The sequence below is a fragment of the Pipistrellus kuhlii genome, unplaced genomic scaffold, assembly GCF_014108245.1.
Source record: "Pipistrellus kuhlii isolate mPipKuh1 unplaced genomic scaffold, mPipKuh1.p scaffold_m20_p_10, whole genome shotgun sequence".
Classification (NCBI taxonomy): Eukaryota; Metazoa; Chordata; class Mammalia; order Chiroptera; family Vespertilionidae; genus Pipistrellus; species Pipistrellus kuhlii.
This window is the reverse complement of record NW_023425405.1, coordinates 50,804,262-50,825,780: the sequence shown is the minus strand read 5'-3', so window position 1 is coordinate 50,825,780 and position 21,519 is coordinate 50,804,262. Positions and strand designations below refer to the sequence as shown.

The following is a 21,519-nucleotide window of genomic DNA, read 5'->3' as shown; positions in this document are numbered from 1 at the left end:
TTTAGAAAAAACATTTAGTTCAGAATTTATATCTGGACATTGTTTATATGTATGGAAAATTTTTAATTGCAAAGACTGGGTGTATGTTTTATTTGTTTTTCTAAATGACCTGCAGTACTTAACAGGTGTGCTAAAATGTTTTGGGAGTGGGGGTTGAAAATTTCTAATAGATGTATGTTAATTTAGTAATTCTGTCTCATGAGATGTAAGCTTCCACTATGCTGGTTGTTTAATAGACTTGCTATATAAGCAGAAAGAACATTGTTCAACTAGATATTTTGATATGTATGGGCATTACTCTTAGTGATATTTGTTGTCCTTTGTTGCTCATGCCACTTAACGGCAGGCTGAGACCTATTCTCCTTGCAAGTAGAATAAAATAATCTACTTTTTTGGCATTTTAAAAAAAATTAAGATTGCCTTTTATTTTCGAAACCTTTAATACTTAGATTCAATGAAGTTTTATTGAATTTAGCATTGATATTGTGAAAATAAATGCAATTTGGATTTCATATTTCTTAATGTTCATTCTTATTTCACAAATGGTTGATAATGAAATTATGCATCATAAACCAGGAATCTGTGATGTTTTTTAATTTGTATTTTTCTGATTGAGGTTGGTGATCTTTCTTTATATTTAATGGCCACTTAGGTTTTCCCTATTCTGTATTGCCTATTTATCTTCATAGATTGTGCTTTTTGTGTCTTTAGGTATATTTTGAATCTAGGACTTATTCACATTTTGCTTCCTAATCTGTTTGTTGTACAGGCCAGATTTTGTATTCTTACCACTTGATTGTTTATTTGTGAAGCATGTCTTGCTATTGCCTTATTTTTGTTGATTTTATTCATGACAAGAATTGTCAGTGTGAGTATATCTTTTATGCAACCAACTTAATAAAGAAGTCAAAAGAAAGAGTGCACTGATTGTTATATTACAAAGAAACCATCTTAAAAGGCATGAGCAATGCAAAATAAAATTAATTTTTAAAGCAAGAGAAGATCACAGTAGTTTTTTGGGTGTTTTTTTTGTTTGTTTGTTTTGTTTGTTTGTTTTATGTTTTGCAAGGAATAAAAGATAAAAAATGCTTTGGAGACCCTGTGTCTATATTTTTTTTTCCTTTCAATCTCATTTTTTAAATGTTTGTTTATAACCTTAAAGTGAAACCTTTTCTAATTGACTGTCCATCAGTTAGGCACAAAAATTCTTGATTAAGTGTGCATGCCCTGAAGCCTAACTGAATTTTAGTCTTGGCTTCACCAAGTACTAGCTAATTAACTAGGCAAATTACTTACCCTCTGAATGCCTCAATTTGGTTATCTGGAAAATGGGAATAAGAATGCTGTGGACCTTAAAGTAATTAAAAGGATAAAGTGAGTTAAGAGACGTAAACTCCTTTGACCTGAAAGAGTATAAGAATGAAGGGAGATAATAAATGTAAAGTCCTTAGGAACAATGATGAAAAAAAGTAGGTTGTTTATAAATGTTTATTATGATTGCTAACTTGATAGCATCTCAGAGAGACTCTTAACCTGGAGTCTAGGGGAAGGGTGGTTGGGAACAGAAAGGCCGGACAAGCTTCAGGATTACATGAGCCTCCCTTTATTTTCCCCTAAGAGCCTGGGATGTCTTGGTATTTATATGTCTGTTGTGGTGGACGTACTTAAAGTTAAGGACATTAAAAGTTAATAACTATTGAGATTACAATAGATCTAGAAAGGAGTCTGTTGCCTTTTTACTCCCTGATTTTGAGTCAACATTACAAGGTTCAGTAATTTATAGGATAATTTCCAGCAATGGAAGAAATAAACAGTTTGGAACTTTTATTCGGTGGTAGGTTACAAAGAATTATTTATAAATAGTACCAGTATTAATGTTTGTGTGAATTGAGGTCTATTGGATAATGATACTTAAAATAATTACTAACCTGCTGTAAATGTTAAGGACAATATTGCTTTCTGTGTCACACTTAATTTTTAAATGTATATAGTATTTCAGATAAATAAGTATAAGCAATAATATATAACTGAGTCCCCACCAGTAGGTTGAACAAATATTAACATTTTGTTTTCATTATGTCATATTTGCTTTGGTTTTATCTTTTTAAGGAAATAAAACATCACAGCTACAGCTTTTTCCTTTCTGAGGTACAGTTAAATTTTTCTCACCTTTCACTAAAATAGCACTGGGAACAATAATTTTGGGAATCTGTGAAGGCTTTTCTAGGACATAACTAGAAGTAGAACTGTTGGAATGTGAGATACATTTCAGTTGTAACTTGAGTATTACAAAATTGTTCAGTAAAGTGCTTGTACCAATTGAGTTTCCCACCAACAATATATGAGTCTCTGTTGCCCCATATCTTGGCCAATATTTAATATTATTGGACCATATAGCCAATCTGATGGGTTTGAAATGGTGTTGTGATATTTTTTTAATTTGTAGCTCTCTGTTACAAAGTTGGTGATCTTTCTCTGTATGTATTGGCCATTTGGGTTTTTTCCTATTCTGTGTTGCCTATTCATCTTCAGGATTTGTACTTTTTGTATCTTGAGAAATCCTGTGTCATAAAGATAAGCATCTCTGTTTTCTTCTGAATATGTTAGTTTTGCTTTTTACTTTTAGGTCGTTAAGCCAATTAATATAGGAACAGAGAAACCTGAAAGAATGATCTGTGGTTGGACTTGTAGATAAGGAAATAGACAATATTGGAATGAAAGTGGAGTAGCTAGGTAGGGAAGAAGGTGAAAACAGAGATGGGGGGGAGGAAGGAGACTGACCAGCAACCCTGGTAAAGTCAAAGAACAGGTGTGGTGGGAATTATTAGAATGAAAGAACTGAAGAGATGGCTGATTGTGGTCAGAAAGAATTCAGAGGGGTAATAAGATACAGAGTGTGGTCATGAAAGTGAGTGAATAAAGTGTAATAGAGACAAGGAAAACCAGAGTACTCCCCAGTTTCTTGGGAATGAAATTGTGATTAAAGTACTATTAATGTATCTTAGATCTCTACTTGGGTCATTTAGCTTCCTTCTCAATTCTGATAATAGATTCTGTAAAAAGACAAACACAAATCTATGCTTTCTTTAAATAATCTAGCAATGGTCAGAATAGCTATAATGTTCTTCCCATAGAAAAATGGCTTAAAACTCCTTTATGTAGTTATGGGTGAAGCTAGGGTTTCTGATCTGTCCAGAAGTAGAGGATCTACATGATTTTTGTCAATAGGGAGCAATGCTATTCAGACTTCAGTATGCATATAAACCATCTGAGGAATGTGTCAAAATGCAGTTCTTGTTCATTAGGTCCAGAGTGAAGCCTAAAATCTGTATTTCTCCTGTTTCTAAAATGAGGCTGATGGCTGGTATCAGTGGATGAATCAGATTAAATATTTTCCTCTAAAAATACAATCATTAAAAGCATGACCCATTTGGAACTGATCTTGCCATCAAGAAAGTAGAGGCTCAGGAGAACTGATGATGAATTTTGATTTCCTTGGATTACGATGAAGACTAATGGAGTATGGTAAATAACCAAAGACCATCAGGTTGTGACAGAATGAAACTATACTTTGAAATGGAAAGATAGGTAGTTTATATCTGCTACAATACGTTAATTTAGCAAAGTTGCTGCATACAAGATCAATATATAAAATAGTTTTTATAGTAAAATGGCATATAAAAATAATTACTTAGTGATAAATCTGACAAATGGACAAACCTGTACAAAGTGTACAAACCTGAAAATTATAAAACTGCTGAGAAGGTAAACCTATATAAATGGAGAGTTGTACAATGTTTATGAGTTGGGAAATTCAGTATTAAGATGTCACTTCTCAAATTGATCAATCGATTCCACACAATTTCAATAAAAAAAAACTATGTTTTTTGTAAATTGACAAGCTGATTCTAAAACTTACATGGAAATGCAAATAATCAGCCAAAACAACTTGTAAAATAGGAATAACACAAACGTTAAGACATTATATAGCAAAGGATGTGAAAGACCTAGATACTGAAAACAAAGCATTATTAAAAGATATTGAAAAAGTATGACCTGGAAGATATTCTATGTTCATAGATGAGAAAAAGCAACATAATTAAAATGGCCATATTACTTATCCAAAGCAATGTACAGATTTAATGCAGTCCCATCAAAATCCCAATGTCTTTTTTTTAAGAAATAGAACAAAACAAAACAAAATCAGAACCACAAAAGACCTTAACAGCCAAAGCAATCCTGAGAAAAAAGAACAGAACTGGATATATATCACACAACCTGACTTCAGATTATACTACAGAGCAGTGATAATCAAAACAACATGGTACTGGCTGGAAACCCCACAGATCAATGGAACAGATTTGAGAGCCCAAAGATAAAACCACATGTATATGGGCAGATAATTTTCAACAAAGGAGTCAAAAGACATAAATGGGGAAAAGAAAACCTCTCCAATAAATGGTACTTTGAAAATTGAAAAGCAACATGCAAAATAATGAAACTAGACTACAGTTTGTCCCCATGTACAAAAATTAATCCAAAATGGATCAAAGAACCAGATCTGAATAAGTTATAAAAAAGAAAATGTAGGTACTAAACTTATGGACCTTGAAAAATTTGGCTCTCAAAAGAAATTTCAACCGTTGTACTGTACTGTTGATATTTGGCTCTGTTGACTAATGGGTTTGCCGACCACTGGCCTAGGTGGCCTCACGTCATCACAAGATGGCTACCCCCACATTGTCACAAGATGGCCAGCAGGGGAGGGCAGGTGGGGGCAAGATAGGCCAGAAGGAGAGGGTAATTGGGGGAGACCAGGCTGGCAGGGGAGGGGAGTTAGGAGCCATGAGGCTGGCAGGGGAGGGCAGTTATGGGGGGACCGGGCCAGCAGAGGAGGGCAGTTAGGGGCTATCAGGTTGGCAAGGGAGCAGTTAGACATCAGGCCAACAGGAGCAGTTAGGGGGTGATCAGGCAGGTGAGTCTTTAGGAACCAACAGTCCCAGATTGTGAGAGAGATGTCTGAAGGGTTCCAGATTGGAGAAGGTGCAGGCTGAGCTGAGGGATAACCCCTCCAGTGCATGAATTTTCCGCACCGGGCCTCTTGTCTCTTTAATAAAAGCTTAAGCGACCTTTACCATGGAGCGACTAGTCACTATGAGGTGCACTGACCAGCAGGGGCATACGCTCAATGCAGGAGCTGTCCCTTAGTGGTCAGTGCACTCCCATAGAGGGAGCACCACTCAGCCAGAAGCTAGGCTCATGGCTGGGTGAGCGCAACTGCTACAGCATCAGGATGCCATGGCAGCACTACCAAGCCGTGGCAGCAGGTGCAGGGGGCTGGGATGAGGGCAAGCGGCATGGCATCTGGCCCCGATTGGGGCTTCTCCCTGGCTGCCTGCTGCTTGCCACACTGCTACAACTCCTGAGGGGTCCCAGACTACTAGAGGGCGCAGGCTGAGCTGAGGGATACCCCCCACCCACACACACTCCCCAGTGCACGGATTTCATGCACCAGGACTCTAGCTGTAAATAATGTTGCATTGAACACAGGGATGCATATATCTTTTAATCACCAGGAGAAGGAAGAGGGGTGCATGTGCATTGATGTTGGAATGACGTAGGGGTGGGTTGCTTGTCTATGAGGGTGCACCCTAATGCAAGCCCACGAAAATTTGGGAATACATAATTCCCCAGCCAAAGGATTCTCTCTCTCTTATTTCTCTTGCTTGGTTCCTGCTTCCTTGCACTCTCCCATGCTCCCTACTCAGCCAGGTGGCTCTAGAATCAGTATGGCCTATGGACTTGCTGCTGGGAACACAAGCCAAGCTAGCTGCACTGGTCTGTGCTTCAATATGGAAAGGAGGCTCTGGGCAAGGGCTTTGATCTTAGTCCTGATGAAGACAACATGGGACTTTTTCCATGGTGAGACGGAGGGAGACGGGACCTTGGAAACACAGGGGTTTAATTCCACAGAAATAAAGCTTTGCATGATACTTCATTCTCCCGCTGGGGCCTCAGGAAATTCTTGTTCCTGTGGCATCCCAAGAGCTCCATTTCCACCAGCAACAGGTGGGGACATGGAGAAGACCCCACTGATACAGAATGACCAGCAACAAATTTAAGAGAGAAGTAACCTGTGTAGTTCTTGGTTGGGCACTGGTTTCGGTAGGTGTCCATTAGCATGTAAAAATAACATAAAGAAAAGAGGCCGTGCATAGACTAATGATGAGAGTGTGCCATGAATCAAAAAATGTAATTAATTTCATTCTGTGCATTTGTAATTTATTTTAATACTGGAGGAGTTCAGAACAGGCTGCTCAAGATATGCTACTTTGGCACATAGATTATTTTAATATGAAGGCAGTAGAGACCCTGGAGGCCCAAGAGAAACTTTTACTTCTTTGTTAAAGCATCTAAATGAGGGGCCTTGCCCATGATAATAGTTATTAACAGAAATAACTTTTTATGACCTATCTCTAGGGAAGGGCAAATCTCTAACTACTGAACATCCGCTCTTCTTACTGTCCTGTGAATGACCTTTCTCCCCTCTGAAGCCCCAGGCACCTGACCTCATTCCATGGCTCAGAATGCCGTATATGCCTCATCTTACTTTTCTGTATATTGGGGTCTCTGACTCTCTTGGGTGTGGAGGGTTCCTAGACATATGTATGTATTAATTACATTTAATTACTTTCTCTTGTTATTCTGTCTATGGTTGACTTATTAGGCCAGCCAGAAGAATCTAGAAGGGTAGATAAAAATTTCTTACTCCTCGCCCAGCAAGTGTGGCTTAGTTGGTTGAGAGACTTCCCATGCACTAGGAGGTCGCTGGTTTGATTCCCAGTCAGGGTACATTCCCAGGTTGCAGGCTCAGATTCCAGTAGAGGGTGTGCAAGAGGTAGCCAATCGATTTTCCGATCTCTCTTCTTCTTTCCTTTCTCTGAAATCAATAAAAACATATTTAAAAATTTTTTTCTTACCCTCACAATTTGTTTAAAGTGTGAAAATTGCAAAAAATTTTTCTTAATCCCACTACCCAAATGCAGCAAGCAATTCCCTTTAACAGTCTCACTTAATGACCTGGAACATGCTTTTACAGCGTTCCAATGAAGTGTTAAGTGTTTCCATTCTTGTGAACTAACTATGGAGCCAACACCGGCCACTCCCCAAACCTCTGAGGTTAGGAGAATGATTTTGAAAACCTTGGCTGGGAGCTTTAGGAAAGAAACAAAAAAAGGTGTGTTAGCTAAGGCTCTTTAAGGACTGTTTTTAGTTTGTTTTAAAATCTGGTTCCAAGCCGAAACCAGTTTGGCTCAGTGGTAGAGCATTGGTCTGCGGACTGAAAGGTCCCGGGTTCGATTCCGGTCAAGGGCATGTACATTGGTTGCGGGCATATCCCCGGTAGGGGGTGTGCAAGAGGCAGCTGGTCGATGTTACTCTCTCATTGACGTTTCTAGCTCTCTATCTCTCTCCCTTCCTCTCCGTAAAAAATCAATAAAATATATTTAAAAATAAATAAATAAAACAAAATAAAATAAAATCTGGTTCCAAGAGTCTCATTTAAATTCTAGAAAAAACATAAGAGGATTGCAAAGTAAATGTTTAAGTGTCAGCGCATTAGGCTACATTTACATTGTAATACACTTTGTACTATTATTCTGTGTGGTTTATTATTAAAATTTTTATAACTTCATGCAGACCTCAGTTTCCACATAAAAACATAGGAAGACATTTGATTTAGAAACAGCAATAAAAAAAAAGGGGGTGGGGGGAGGGGGGCACTTGTAAATAGAATGTATGTACATGTGGACAAAAAGAGGCTGCATGCGAACCTGACAAACTCAGGGAAGGCCTGAATGGCAGCCTTGCAAACCCAGGGACCTAAAGAAATCAGAAAGGATGGTCTGAAATGAAAACTTTTAATTAAAAAGCAGTTTATGGTGGGTAGTCATACCTAGGCCAGTATCTTCCTTGACAAAGGTCAATCTTTACCTTAACTGAGCCTGTTGTCTTTTTGCATCTACAATAAAATACTGTTGGAATGTCAAGGTCATTTTCCTTTTCCTGGACCCCTCCAAGCATAGGCACCCCTCTGCGGAGACCACGAGTCCCCTCATTGTTATTCAGCTAATTGTCGACTGTTAACTATGCTGCACCTACTTAAGTAAAAGAAGCACGTGTCTATCACTTTACTTTTTATCCAATCCCAGAAGTTTCCTGGCTTTGCTTTCTCCCACCTCCCTAAGCTATCATCAGTGGATTTCATGTAACCCACTTATGTCTCTTACTTTGGTTGTAACGTATAAAACAAGATGTAAACCTGCCATTCTCCAGAGCATTATCTCAATACATTGAGATTCTGTTTCCCAGCAATTGTCCACAGTTGGGCTCAAATAAACTCACAAAAATTCTTTACAAGTTTGAATGTTTCTTACATTAGCATACCTCTAAAGCAGTGTCCTCTGAGGTGTCAGACAAGCAAATACACAATGTCCGCCATCTCTCCAGCAGTGCTTCCAAGGGGATGCTATGGTACAGTGGAGAGTGACTGGACTTAGAAGCAGAGAGAAAACCCACACTGGAAGTCCCTGCTTAGTGGTTTCAGCTAACTGTGCACTCATGAACCTCTTTCCTCATCTGCTGAATTCAGGGGCCAACATTGGCATTCCCTACCTCATGGTTAGTGCGATGACATAATATATGTCAACAGTCAATAGTCAAAGAGTCAGCAGGTCAGGGAGTAGTGACAGGAGACTGCTGGGATGCTTACAGTACCTTACACTCACTTGATAGTACTAGAGCATGGTTTTACTATCCTATATAATAAAAGGCTAATATGCAAATTGATTGAACCGTGAAACGACCGATCACTATGACATGCACTGACCACCAAGGGGCTGACACTCAATGCAGGTGCTGCCGCCTGGTGGTCAGTGCACTCCCACAGAGGGAGCGCCCCTCAGCCAGAAGCCCTGAGCTGGGCTCACAGCTGGTGAGCATAGCAGGAGAGGCAGTGGCAAGAGCCTCTCCCACCTCCACGGCAGTGCTAAGGATGTCTGAATCCTGGCTTAGGCCCGCTCCCTATCAATCAGACATCCCCCTAGAGCTCCCAGACTGTGAGAGGGCACAGGCCGGGCTGAGGGACCCCTGGAGTGGAGAATTCCATGCACCGGGCCTCTAGTTTATAATGATCACAGATTTTAGGGAAATTTTATTTTTGCATATGTGACAGAAATCATGCAGTCATACCTGATGTGTTTGATGTCAAGACCCTAGTCAGAAATGTAACTTCCAGTTTACATGATTAAAAAAAAATAAATAAATCCACTTTGCAGAAACCTGTTCCATGATGATACAATGTAAGTGGTGGTTTCTAGATGAAAATTTTATAGGGACAACTGAGGATTGCCAGTCCCTGGGATATTAATTATATAATCACTACAGAGCAGCATGTCTGGGCTTCACTTCACATTGGAAGTGGCGAAATGGTGCCTATGAAACCAATGCTCGTCCCCATTACTCCACATTATCATTTCAAAAGCGCCTTATCTTTCTGCTAGATCTCCCTTTGAGCATAGCACTCCCAAAAATGTCAGCCCAGAATTCCTCTGCCCTTGAGCTTCTCCGACGGTAAATGGAGGGTCTGTAAATAAATCCTTAAATGTCCTCAGGAAAACGCCAGATTTGAAGGAATCGCATTAGAAACCGGAGAAGGCTTCTGAAGTGAAAATACTGTCCTTGCTATTGAAGGTCCTCAAGTGTGACACTGGGCTCTCCGGTGGGAACTCCAGGCTCTCCCAGTTTCTCTCATCTCCTTCAGGGAAGATAAGGGAGGAAGCAAGAGGAGTAGGAGGAAATAAAAAAAAAATAGATCTGGCAGCTTACTCCGGGTTGGCTGTTTTTGCCAGCAATCTGTAAAATGTGTTTCTCAAGGATAAGAAGTTTGGGCCCCAGGCCAGAGCTCGCGTCTGTCATCTTCAGGGAGGTGCGCGGTTCCGTCCTCCCTCCGCTCTGCCGTGTGCTTGAACCTGAACGCCGCTGCGCCCGCCGCGGGCCCAGGGCTGCTCAGAGTTGACCCTTTCCTCTTTCCAAACAGAACCTTCCAGGGCCCACCCTTCGGGCGGTGAAACTCTAACCCGGCATCTGTTCCTAGGGTTGGTTTTCAGCCTTCCGTGTTGCCCAAGAGGGAGCTCCGCAAAGGAACTTGAAGTACTCTTGCTTTTTAACGCCGGTAAAGGTAGTTTCCTAAGAGGTCGGAAGAAACATCCACATGCCCGCAGGAACTGAAGGCTACACCAGCCACGGAGAGGCCGTCCCTGGTGGAGTGGGCGGCGCATACATCATGCGAAGCTTCGTTCTCTGGAGTAGCAGGAGCAGGACAGCCCGGCTACTTCACCGAGTGTTCAGAGGATGTCCGCTAAACCACGTTTCCTGTTTCCTGTGGCCGGACCACAGCGGTGGGTGGGTGCGAAGGTGCCAGGGCTCAAGCAGAGGGTTAAGGCACACACAAAGGAAGAGTATTGGCAACTTGGCAGGGGGCTGGACCCCTTCCTCCTTCCGTTGTTGACAGAAGAATGCCAAGCCTAACAAAAAGTCTCATAAGAGTTTGTGTGACCCAAACTGACAATGGTCGGGAAGCAAAATCTCAGTGGATTGAGAAAATGCCCTGGAGATGAATGGCTTTGCAGTTTGTACTCTGAGGCTGTGTTCTTATTTGATTTTGTTGTTGTTGTTCTTTTTTTGTTTTGTTTTATTTTTATTTTTTTAAAAATATTTTATTTTATTTTATTTTTTACAGAGAGGAAAGGAGAGCGATAGAGAGCTAGAAACATCGATGAGAGAGAAACATCGATTCAGCTGCCTCTTGCACACTCCCTGCTGGGGAGGTGCCCAAAACCAAGGTGACATGCCCTTGACCAGCATCGAACCCAGGACCCTTGAGGCCACAGGCCAACACTATCCACGGAGCCAAACCGGTTAGGGCTTGTTGTTGTTCTTATTTGATTATTTGATGGGAGCCAAAACCTCATTGTCCTGAGGGCTTAATGCCTAAAGGAGTGGTTGTGCTAGGGCTTTTATGCGAGGGCTATGAGGCTGTTCTCCAGCCCCCTTGTTCCTCCTCTGAGGGGCCTACCACCTGACTAGCAACTCCCTGGGGAGGATCTGTGAGGGGAGGATCCAAACTGCATGACCAGTGAGGGATATACTCAGGAAGGAAAGGTCACTCGGGGGATGAGATCCTCCCCCTACAATACTTGTTTCCCCAGTTTTTCCCGTTCCTAGATACCCTGGGCTTTCCATCCTGGTGACCCATACCTGGGCAATTGTTCCTGTTCTGCTCACGTCTAACTGCTTACTGCATCAATCACATGTGGTGCTTGAGGTTGTGCCTTTGAAGGTTCTGGAAAAGGAAATTACTCTGACATTTTAAAGATAGGTTATCTTAGGTGCACAAAGGCAATAGGACAATTTCAAAGTCAACGATTGGCCTTTGTCAAGGAAGCTACTGGCCTAGCAAGTGACTACCTACCGTGACCCACTTTTAGTTAGGGATTTTTATGTTCCCACCATCCCCTGTGGTTACTCCGGTCTCTGGGCTTGTCAGGCCCCCGGTGCTGGCCTCCCCTGCGTTTATCAGGTTTGGCATGTAGCTCCTTTTTTTGTCCGCACTTCCCTCCTCCCCAGGAAAGCTGTTTCCTCAGGGGTGAAAAAACAGGAGTTCCGGCTCCTTCAGGAACTGTACAAAACAATGCTTCATGGAAACATGGGCACAGGTGGGATTTTCCTCCTGTTCCCCTCCCTGCCTCCCGGCTTCTTACCTCCTTCCCATTCCACAGCCAGAGGACAGGCCCAACCTAGGCCCTGAAAGAGAGTCAGAGAGGGACAGCCAAGGAGCAAGTCCCTTCTCAGCCAGCTCCCCCAACCCAGCCCCATTCCGCAGTCCGGGATCTGAGTATCTAAGACTGTGGTGCTGGGGATGAGGCGTGATGGAAAGGATAAGAGGAACCACAGAATCAAAAGGGCATAATCTCAATTCTCCTCAAGATTTAGAAAGAAAATACTAAGTTGTTGGGTTGTTTGTTTTTGCCATTGAATAATTTTTTTTATTTTTCAATTATAGTTGACATACAACATGATGAAAGGAGTCTTTAAGGGTAAAATAGGCAGGTGTAGGGAGTTTTAGAAATAAAGAGGGTCCAGGGGGGAGCACTGCGAAGCTGAGGGGCTGGGAGCTGCCAGAGGCATACATTCACACAGAGAGAAAAGAGATGCCACAGGGTAAGGTAGGGGTGTCGAACTCAATCAGAGAAGGGGCCAAAATCTAAAATCCAGCCTAAATCGCGGGCCAAATGGTTTACTGAACTGTCATAAACTGTCATTGTGATGGAAACGCAGCGGAGTGCAGTGATGACAGCGCGGTGCGGGCCACATTGCAAGGCCTGGCGGGATGGATTTGGCCCGCGGGCCTTGTGTTTGACACATGTGGGGTAAGGGGAGAAGAAAACACCCATTCACAGAGGGTAAGGGGAAAGTCACGGCCTCAGAAGAAAGGAAGGTACCCATTTACAGAAGACAGGGGAACGCCACAGGAGTAGAAGAACAAAAAGGGAGAAAGAGGAAAACAGATCTTCACTGGGAATAGAGAATTCTACCACAGGAGGGGGAGAAACAGAGGGGAGCCCCACATGGGGTTTGAGCTCTGAAGCTGCTATAGTGACCAATCAGAGGAGAATATCAGGACACACACACACACACACACACAAAAAAAAAACACCTGCAGCCTTTATAAACCTTAGGAAAAAGGGGTTTAGTGGGATACCCCTGTGGGACCCCCTCCCCACATGGGGAGTCTGTGCTTGTTTCCAATAAATTTCCACCTTTCCATATGTTACGCCCAGATTTCGTGATCCCCAAAGACCACCAGGGAGCCGAGTCCGATGCAATAGCAGAAAGCCTGTATTCCATGCTAGCATGGGCTCTGTCCCACTTACACCAACAGCGGCGTGGTGGAAGAGAGCAAGCTTCAACAGATCAATGGGTTTTATGGGGTGGTGATGTCACTGCTTTGGCTGAACCTGATTGGTTGGGTGAGGGCTAGGGTCCCGTTACAAAATGGAGGATCAGGAGTTCCACCTGCCCTCTCATTCCGAGGAGTTAGCCTCGCCCTGCCCTTTCACATATACCACCTTTTGTCCGTGGTTTCATTCTTCTAATCCACCTGGACAAGAACCCGGGAAAGAAGCCACCTTTGCCTCCTGCCCAGAGGAAAACCACGCATTTCAGTTTTATTTCCGAGTTTCAATAATATTAATTTCAGGTGTACACCCCAGTGTAACTTACTAAGTGATCATCCCAATAAATCTCATGCCCATCTGACACCATACTTAATTATTAGAATATTATTGACTATTTTTCCTCTGCTGTATTTTACATCTCCATGACTATTCTGTAACCACCAATTTGTCCTTCTTAATCCCTTCACCCTTTTCACCCATCCCTCAACCCCCCCCCCCCCCAATCTGGCAACCATTAAAATGTTCTCTGTATCCGTATGAGTCTGTTTCTGTTCTTCTTGTTTGTTTATTTTGTTTTTAGATCAATTGCTGATACATATGTGTTTATTGCCATATTTTTGAACTTTGTTTTTCCTTCTTCTTAAAAAAGACCCTTTACCATTTCACATAACATTGATTTGGTGGTGATGAACTCCTTTAGCTTTTTTTTGTCTGGGAAGCACTTCACCTGCCCTTTGGATTCTAAATGATAGCTTTACTGCATAATTTTGGTTCCAGGTCCTTGCTTTTCACCACTTTAAATATTTCTTGCCACTCCCTTTGGCTTGCAAAGTTTCTGTTGAGAAACCAGCTGACAGTCTTACTGGAATTGTAGGTAACTAATTGCTTTTCTCTTGCTGCTTTTAAGATTTTTCTCTTTATCATTAACCTCTTGCATTTTACTTATGATGTATCTTGGTGTGGGCCTCTTTGGGACTCTCTGTGCTTCCTGGCCTTTTATGTCTATTTCCTTCACCAGTTTAGGGAAGTTTTCTGTCATTTTTTCAAATAGGTTTTCAATTTTTTTGCTGTCTTTCTTCTCGCAGCACCTCCATGATCTGAATGCTGGTACACTTAAAGTTGTCCTGGAGGATCCATACACTATCTTAATTTTTTTGGATTCTCTTTTCTTTTTGCTCTTCTATTTGGATTATTTTCTTCCTTATATTTCAAATCACTGATTTGATTCTTGACTTCATCTATTCTGTTATTGATTCCCTGTAAACTATTCTTCATTTCAGTTAGTGTATCCTTCATTTCTGACTGGTTCTTTTTCATGGTGTCCATGTCCCTTTTCATGCTGTTGAAGTTCTAAGTTCCTTGAGCATTCTTATAACGATTGTTTTTAACTCTGTAACTGCTAGTTTGCTTTCCTAATGTTCTTTCATTTGGGACCTGTTTCTTCATCCCTCTGCAATTTGGCTGCTTCCCTAAGTTTGTTTTTTTGTATTAAGTAGAGCTATTTCATCTCCCGAATTTGGTATAATGGCCTTGTGTAGTAGGTGTCCTGTAGGTAAAGTTGTCACTAGTCACCATCACCATGCTGGTGGGACCCTCTCTGGGGACATTTCACCAGAAGTAATCCCATCCACCATAGGTGTTGAATTGATACCGAGCTGCTTTCTTTAAGGGACAAAGGGCTTGGGAGCTGAGACTGGGAAGAGGGAGCCCCATGAGATAAAGGGGCTATAGGAGAGTGGGTTCCAGCAGCTGCAGGGGGGGAAGGCCCCAAATGGCCAGACCCAGAAAAAGGGGCTCCCATGAGGCCTGACCCTCTAGCACAGCCAAAGTGTGGGCAGTGCACCCATGGGCAAGCTATTGGCTCTGGTAGCCCTGACCAGTCTCCCCTTCTACAAAAAAGGAAAGGAGGGGAAAGGCTATGAATGCTGGCCTGGTTCCCAGAACTGAGGCTGCTGAGAAAGTGGAAACAGTTGCTCATCCAGCCCTGTGGGCTCCTCAAGCTCACAGATCAGTGACCACCAGGTTTTGTCCCTCAGACTGGGTCCTTAGCTGCCACAGCCATGCCCACCTCACCCCTTCAAACAGTGGGCTGGGAGTCTAAGTCCTGGCTGAACTCCTAACCGACTTCACCACCATTGACCATGATCCTCAGGACCTAGCATGACTCTCTCCCCTGCTGAGGGTTTAGTGCGGAGGACTCAGCAGTCCTAGCCCGACCGCTTGTTATTGCAAAGGGGGCCTGGCCCTAATGGGTCTGCCTCGGGCCAGCCAGTAGTGGTTGGGTTCTTGACTGTGCAGGAAAAATTTCACAACACAAGTCCAGGTGAATTTTAGAGGACGTTTATTAAAGCTGGGGACAGAGAGACAAGGAAGGGCTGGGGAAAGGAGCCTAGGCTGGTCTGCCTTGCTTCACTAAGAAGTCAGAGAAAAGGGGGCCTTGAGGACAGGTTTAGGGGGTTTACCTGGACGAACTGCCACTGTCCATTGCTGCCCTGGTTGCCAGCCTTGTGGAGTCTCTAGAGTTTAGGAGATGCATGCTTGTGGGGGAAGAAGTGGGGAGAAGGCTCCTGGGAGGGAGAGCGCCTGCTGGACCTTCAGTTTGAGGGACTGTAAATGCTGGATGTTTAGCGGAGGTCTTAGGGAGGATGGCAATACAATAATCAGTTTTATGCTAATGTACCAAAGTAAGGTTTATTCTCTTCATCTGTCCTTGGGTATGGTTGGCAAATGGCACTAATTGGATGTCTGCTGTCTCCCTGAGTAGGGTAATTTAATCTACTTACCCTCTGGTTAGGGAAATGTGCACACCATTTACTCTTGTGTTCTTTTTTTTTTTTTTTTTTTAAATACATTTTATTGATTTTTTACAGAGAGGAAGGAAGAGATGGAGAGTTAGAAACATCAATGAGAGAGAAACATCAATCAGCTGCTGTCTCCTACACAGCCCCTACTGGTGACGTGCCTGTAACCAAGGTACATGCCCTTTAACCAGAATCAAACCCGGGACCTCTCAGTCTGCAGGCTGATGCTCTATCCACTGATTCAAACTGGTTTCGGCTCTTAAGTGTTCTTGGTTTGGGGAAGATATGATTTGCTAGGTGGCTGCAGACTGCTTGGCGTCTAGGTTTTCTAGATGGCTGTACATTGCTGTGTAACTACCTCGGTTTTCCTATTCCTAGCTTACTGACCTGTTTCAAGCAGTGCCCGCCCCCCCCCTCACCCCCCAGGCCAAGGGTCATCACAAGCCTCAGTGCTATCTCCTCAGACCCTCTTTGGGCCAGAGTGTAAGCACAGAGTGAATGCCTCCTTTGGTCCCTGCACTGTATGTAGGCCATAGGCTTGTCCTAACTCCCTTGAGGGGCCCTGGCTTCCTTCAAGGTTCCTACCTGCACCAGTCCCACCACCAGCAGGTCCTTAGGGAGGATGCACTGCCTAGGCAGTAAGGAGCTGTCAGAGCCCACGCGGTGGGAGCCAACAATTCCAGGTTCCAGTGGGAGCTGCAGAGCTGAGATGAATGCCTCTGCCTCTCTCAGGCTCAGCTTTCTGGGACATAACATGTGGCTAATCCTTCACAGACCTGATGGGTGGGTTAAGCCAAGAAACATATGGCAAGCCTTAGGGAGCCCAATAAATGAGAGTTCTTTTTTCCAAGCAGCTGCCCTCTGGAGAAGAGGGTGAGAAACCGGTTAAGCCTGTGGGGCCAGGGACCTTACTGGTTCTATGTTCGCTGTGGAAAGCAGATGGCACAGCTACTGGGCTAGCGCTGAACTTGGGCAAAGGCGATGTGCGGCTGTTGCCCGGATGGGGGTGAGGCATGCCGCGGGGCTCTGTGGAAACACAGGGTGCATGCGCCCCGCCCGGGGGAGGGCCACCACACCCAGTTCTTGTGCCATCTGCTCTCCGCAGCCCTCTCCCTCCTACGGCCTCTGCTTCTCACCTGTCGGCCACAGCAGAGGAAGGGGAAGGACAAGTTTTAGAATAATGTTTCTGGAGCAGAGTGGAGGGTTTTCAATACTTGTGGCCTGTGTCTGTGAGCAGGACGAGCGGGAATTTTAACCCCGGATTACCCTGTATCTTAACAAGCCTCTTGGTGATTCCTTCTGGTGGAAGCCCCTCATTTCAGTTGCTACAAAAATGATGGATGTGCATATACAGTTTACCAAGCACTCTGGGTAACCTATTTCCTGTGACCCTCACCCCAAATCCTGGAGGCAGGCACGAAAGGAGTGCTTGGCCCCATTTGGCAGTCAAAGGTCGAGCAACTTGCCCAAGGTCATCCAGCTTAGAATTAAAAGTGTAACCAGACAACCGAGGGGTCTGGGCTGCCTGTTATTACTCCAGCCAATTAAGCAGAGACAGGGTTGAATCATATATGAGCCTTTATGCCCATACTGCCGGCAGTGTGGGAGAGCAGCAGGTCTTCCACAAAAATCTGCTCTGCCCCTCTCCATAAGCTTATATTGTGCAGAAGGACAAAGAATGTGAGGGAAATTCGGAATTCCAGGTATAGGAAAGTAGGCCAGGTCTAATGGTTCCAGGTTCCAGGCCATGTGGGCCGGGGGTTGCAAAGGGCGGACACCTCCAGACTAGATTGTTTTTCTTTCCATAATGACAGGCGGTTCTCGGGGAAAGGAGGATGGACCGCATTCCAATGTGAGCTCCCATGTCCCGGGGCACACAACTCTCAGCCAGGTTAGGATGTGCTGTCTCTACCCAGAACAATCAGTTAACAGAACATGATTAATGCTTCTTATCAGTGTAGCTAGTCCCCACGTTCTATTTCTGCCCCTGACAAAAGGACCGTAATTCACGTCCCCAGCATAGACTTGCTGCTCTCCCCACGATAGGCCAGGAAGGAGAGAGTGTCGTTGTTCAGCCTCATGGATTGAGCTTTGATAAGGCACATGCACATGCACACGTGTAGGCACTCATGTACACACACGGGCACATGCTCTGTTTCTTTTCTGGGTTCAGCCTCCTGTCACTATGGGTAGGAAAGGGACATGGAAGGGTACCCCCCATACTACAGACCCTACTTTGGGGAAACACTATGCAAGGGCTGTGAGGGTGGTGGCCTCTCTGGGGTCTGAGACCCCCTTTAGTTTTGCTCCTGGCAATTCAGGCTGTCCTCCATAGAGCAGGGGGTCTCTCTTAGTCCCTGCTTTGTTAGGCTCCTGAGCAATGAAGCCACAGGAAGCACCTCTGATGTGTACTCGGTTTCAGGCTGGTGCATCCTTGGACCTGAGCCACACATCCATCGTAGACTAAAAGGCACCCCCAGGCAGCCTTTGCCAGAACCGGGTTAGCTGGTGGCATACAGGACAGGTGAGGGGTCCTTCTGCAGGACCTCAGCGGCCATTTCAGACCCACCTGAAAACTCCTTTGATCACCCAAATGTGATCACCCTCCTCCTTAGTGTGGCGGGATCCAGAGTCTGGAGGCTGCTGAGTGGGTGCTGAGGAGGTCAGGGCGAAGCTGGGAGGCCTAGGAACAAAGTCATCGGAGCCCCACCGTTTGGAATCAGATCCGAATTCCCTTTCTTCGCAGCTGGAAAGGCCCTGAGTGCCAGTCCTCAACTGGAAACTGAAATTGCTCTATGGCCTGTGATGCAATTTAAACATGATAACGCACCTACATCACCGAGTGCGTGTTCATTACCACTCAACGGTCAGGGAAGCGGGCCGTCTTCTCTGCTGTGAATAACTGTGTTTCACAGCATACAAATAGTTCTCAGGGCGGCCTGTCGCTCTTCCCGTGTTGCAGGTTTCACTTTTCATTTTATGTCCTGTTTCCTGGTATCATTTCCTCAAAGGCAGAGAACTGTGACTATTTTGGTCTTTGATGTTGTATCCTCGGTGCCATGAGGATGATCTGGTGCATAATGAAGGCTTGGGGGCCCTTGCATATCAAAAAGCTACCCTGCCTGCTGTGTGTATAGAGACCACATAAAGGGTGGCCAGGAGGGGGCCTGGGCTGGGCACGTGGACAATGTGTGGGCCCTGAAGGGGAAGACGAGCTGGGATGTAGGCTTCTCAGAGCGGAGCAGCCAGGGAAGCAGGCCACAGCTGACTCAGGGTCTCACCAACTCCTAAGGGCACAGGTGTGGAGGCGGCACCCTGACCCAATGCTCGGTGCTTTATTTGTGGGACATGTAATTAGGGAAAAGTTCACCCTAGGCTGAGCGGTATCTGTTTCTCATTCCAAGCCTGGGCTAAGCCACTTCAGGGTCTCCTTTGAGCTGCTTATTCAGGTTCTTAAAGGCGGATCAGAAGGGGTCTCCAAAGGAAAAGAGACGCGGAGGGAGCTAGGAGGTGCTAGCTGTCAGCATCTAGCACCTCTAGATGCTAGATGGTGCTAGATTTATTTAGCACGTCTCATTCCCTTGTCATAAATAAATAGTCTTTCCTACGACTCCCATGGGCTTGTGAGGTGAACGGACTGATTTTATGTTTGAAGATGCCCTTGCAGCCCCATTGGCCAGGCTGAGACCTGGGAGAAGAGCTGAGGGAAGATGCTGAGACTAGGGAGTGGGATCTGCCTGAGGATCCCCGGGGTGGGGAAAGGAAGGGAACGGTAGAGGTCTATGGGGGGCTGTTTCTCTGTTTTCCATGTCCATCACAGAAAACAACAGGTTCCTGAGTGGAGGAGCTGGTGCCCAGAAAGGTGCCCATGGATGTGGAGGCAACACTCCCAGACGGACTGGGCATGGCATCCATCTGGGGACTCTAAATACTGGGACCAGCACAGAGCTGTCTGCTCACCACATGTCAGGATCTGCCAGGGACCATCTCACAGCTAATGACAACTCCTCCTGTCAGGGCCACAGAGCAGTGCTTTGTGCTGCTTTAGCCCGCATCCTCCAGCGCAGGGCTGCAGGCCAAGCTGGTCAGCTCAGGTCACGGCAGACAATGGGGCCACAGTTGGCTCTGGGCAGGCAGTGGAAGCCGGTGCAGAGAATAGCAACAAGGAGCAAACTGCCCCGCAGGGACCAGGTCCACACCTGCCTTCCGAGGAGGGCAGCGGGCAGGGCAGGGCGTGTTTCGGCAGAGCAAGCTGGGCCGCGTGAATCTTGGGAAGTCTGGCCAGCTCCCAGGCCGGTTTCACAGACACCCACCTGAGCCTGATTTTCCAGTTCTCAGCTTCCCCGAGGCCCTTGATACCTAGTCAGTAGCTCTGGCCCCTGGGCCCCGGTCTGGAGACATGCTTGGGTAGTGAAGTGAAGGAAAACCGAGAGGAGGACTTGAAAGGGGCCCTAATCCTCAGCCCTTTCTTTCTGCTTGAAAAGGTCCCCAGGGAACCGCCCACCTGCAGGCCTAACCACTTGAGGTCAATGCTTGGCTTCTGGGAGCCACCCCCCTCCCCGGGGAAGGAGGAGGGGAAGTTGGGCTTCCAGAAGTGACCCTGTTAAATATGGTGTTTGATGGGTACTTAGCACGCCAGTAACAGGGAGAGTAACATCAGGGGCATTTGTAAGACACAAGATGTTGAATTAAAATTTGCATCTTCCCCGTCAGAGGAGCTAGCCTCAGCCCTCAACTCTGACCCCCTTGAGCAGTCCCTGGGCTTGAGTCTCACTTCTGCTGTCACGCTCCCCCAGTTGCCCACACGGCTTCCTGTCCCCCCTCAGCTATCAGACTTCTCCACACTGCAAGCTCCCCTCTCCCCACTCCCCACTGTGCCAGCCATTTTAATTATAAAGATTCCCATTTAGCTTAACACATCTGGCAGACACCCCCCCCCTCCCATTATAATAAACTTACGTGGAGTTCAGTACATAAGTAGACTGAAATTTGACTAATTATATATGATTTTTAACTGGTGTGACACAAGAATTTTTAAAACATACAATACCTGACTATGTCGTCAGGGGCACTGACCTTTTTTCCCTTAGATTATCGAATTTAAAACATGATGACAGCCAACACAAAAATAGCCATCCGGTGTGAATTAATCAAAATTATACTTTTTTTTGGCAGAGCGGCAAAAATATATTTTTTTGACATGCTGCAGAATTTTAGTGATTAGTTTATGTGTGGCATGGAATGAAAATGCTTGACAATCACCGTGTTAGACTTACATAGGACATCCGGGAGGTGAGAAACTATACAATGATCAAAGAGACTGTGAATTTAGTAACCACATCAAGTGCAACAATATATTTTTTTAAAGTGCTAGAATTCTATTATATATTATTATATTATATATTATTCTATTATATATTATTTTTATTCTATTATATATTATATATTATATATTATTCTATTATATATTATTCTATTATATATATAATTCTATTATATAGTATTCTATTATATATCAATATATATTACTGATTTTTTTACAAAGAGGAAGGGAGAGGGATAGAGTGCTAGAAACATTGATCAGCTACCTCCTGCACACCCCCCACCGGGACATACCCGCAACCAATGTACATGCCCTTGATTGGAATCGAACCTGGGACCTTTCAGTCTGCAGGCTGACACTCTATCCACTGAGCCAAACC

General features: G+C 44.6%; 1 long non-coding RNA gene across 1 annotated transcript; it reads right to left on the bottom strand.

The window, feature by feature from the left end:
• Positions 1-281: 281 nt before the first annotated feature.
• Positions 282-20,997, bottom strand: LOC118714408. Its single transcript, XR_004986584.1, has 3 exons — positions 20,980-20,997; positions 18,644-18,647; positions 282-384 (listed from the first exon to the last, which is right to left on the bottom strand). It is a non-coding gene; the product is annotated as an uncharacterized LOC118714408 (long non-coding RNA).
• Positions 20,998-21,519: the final 522 nt, after the last annotated feature.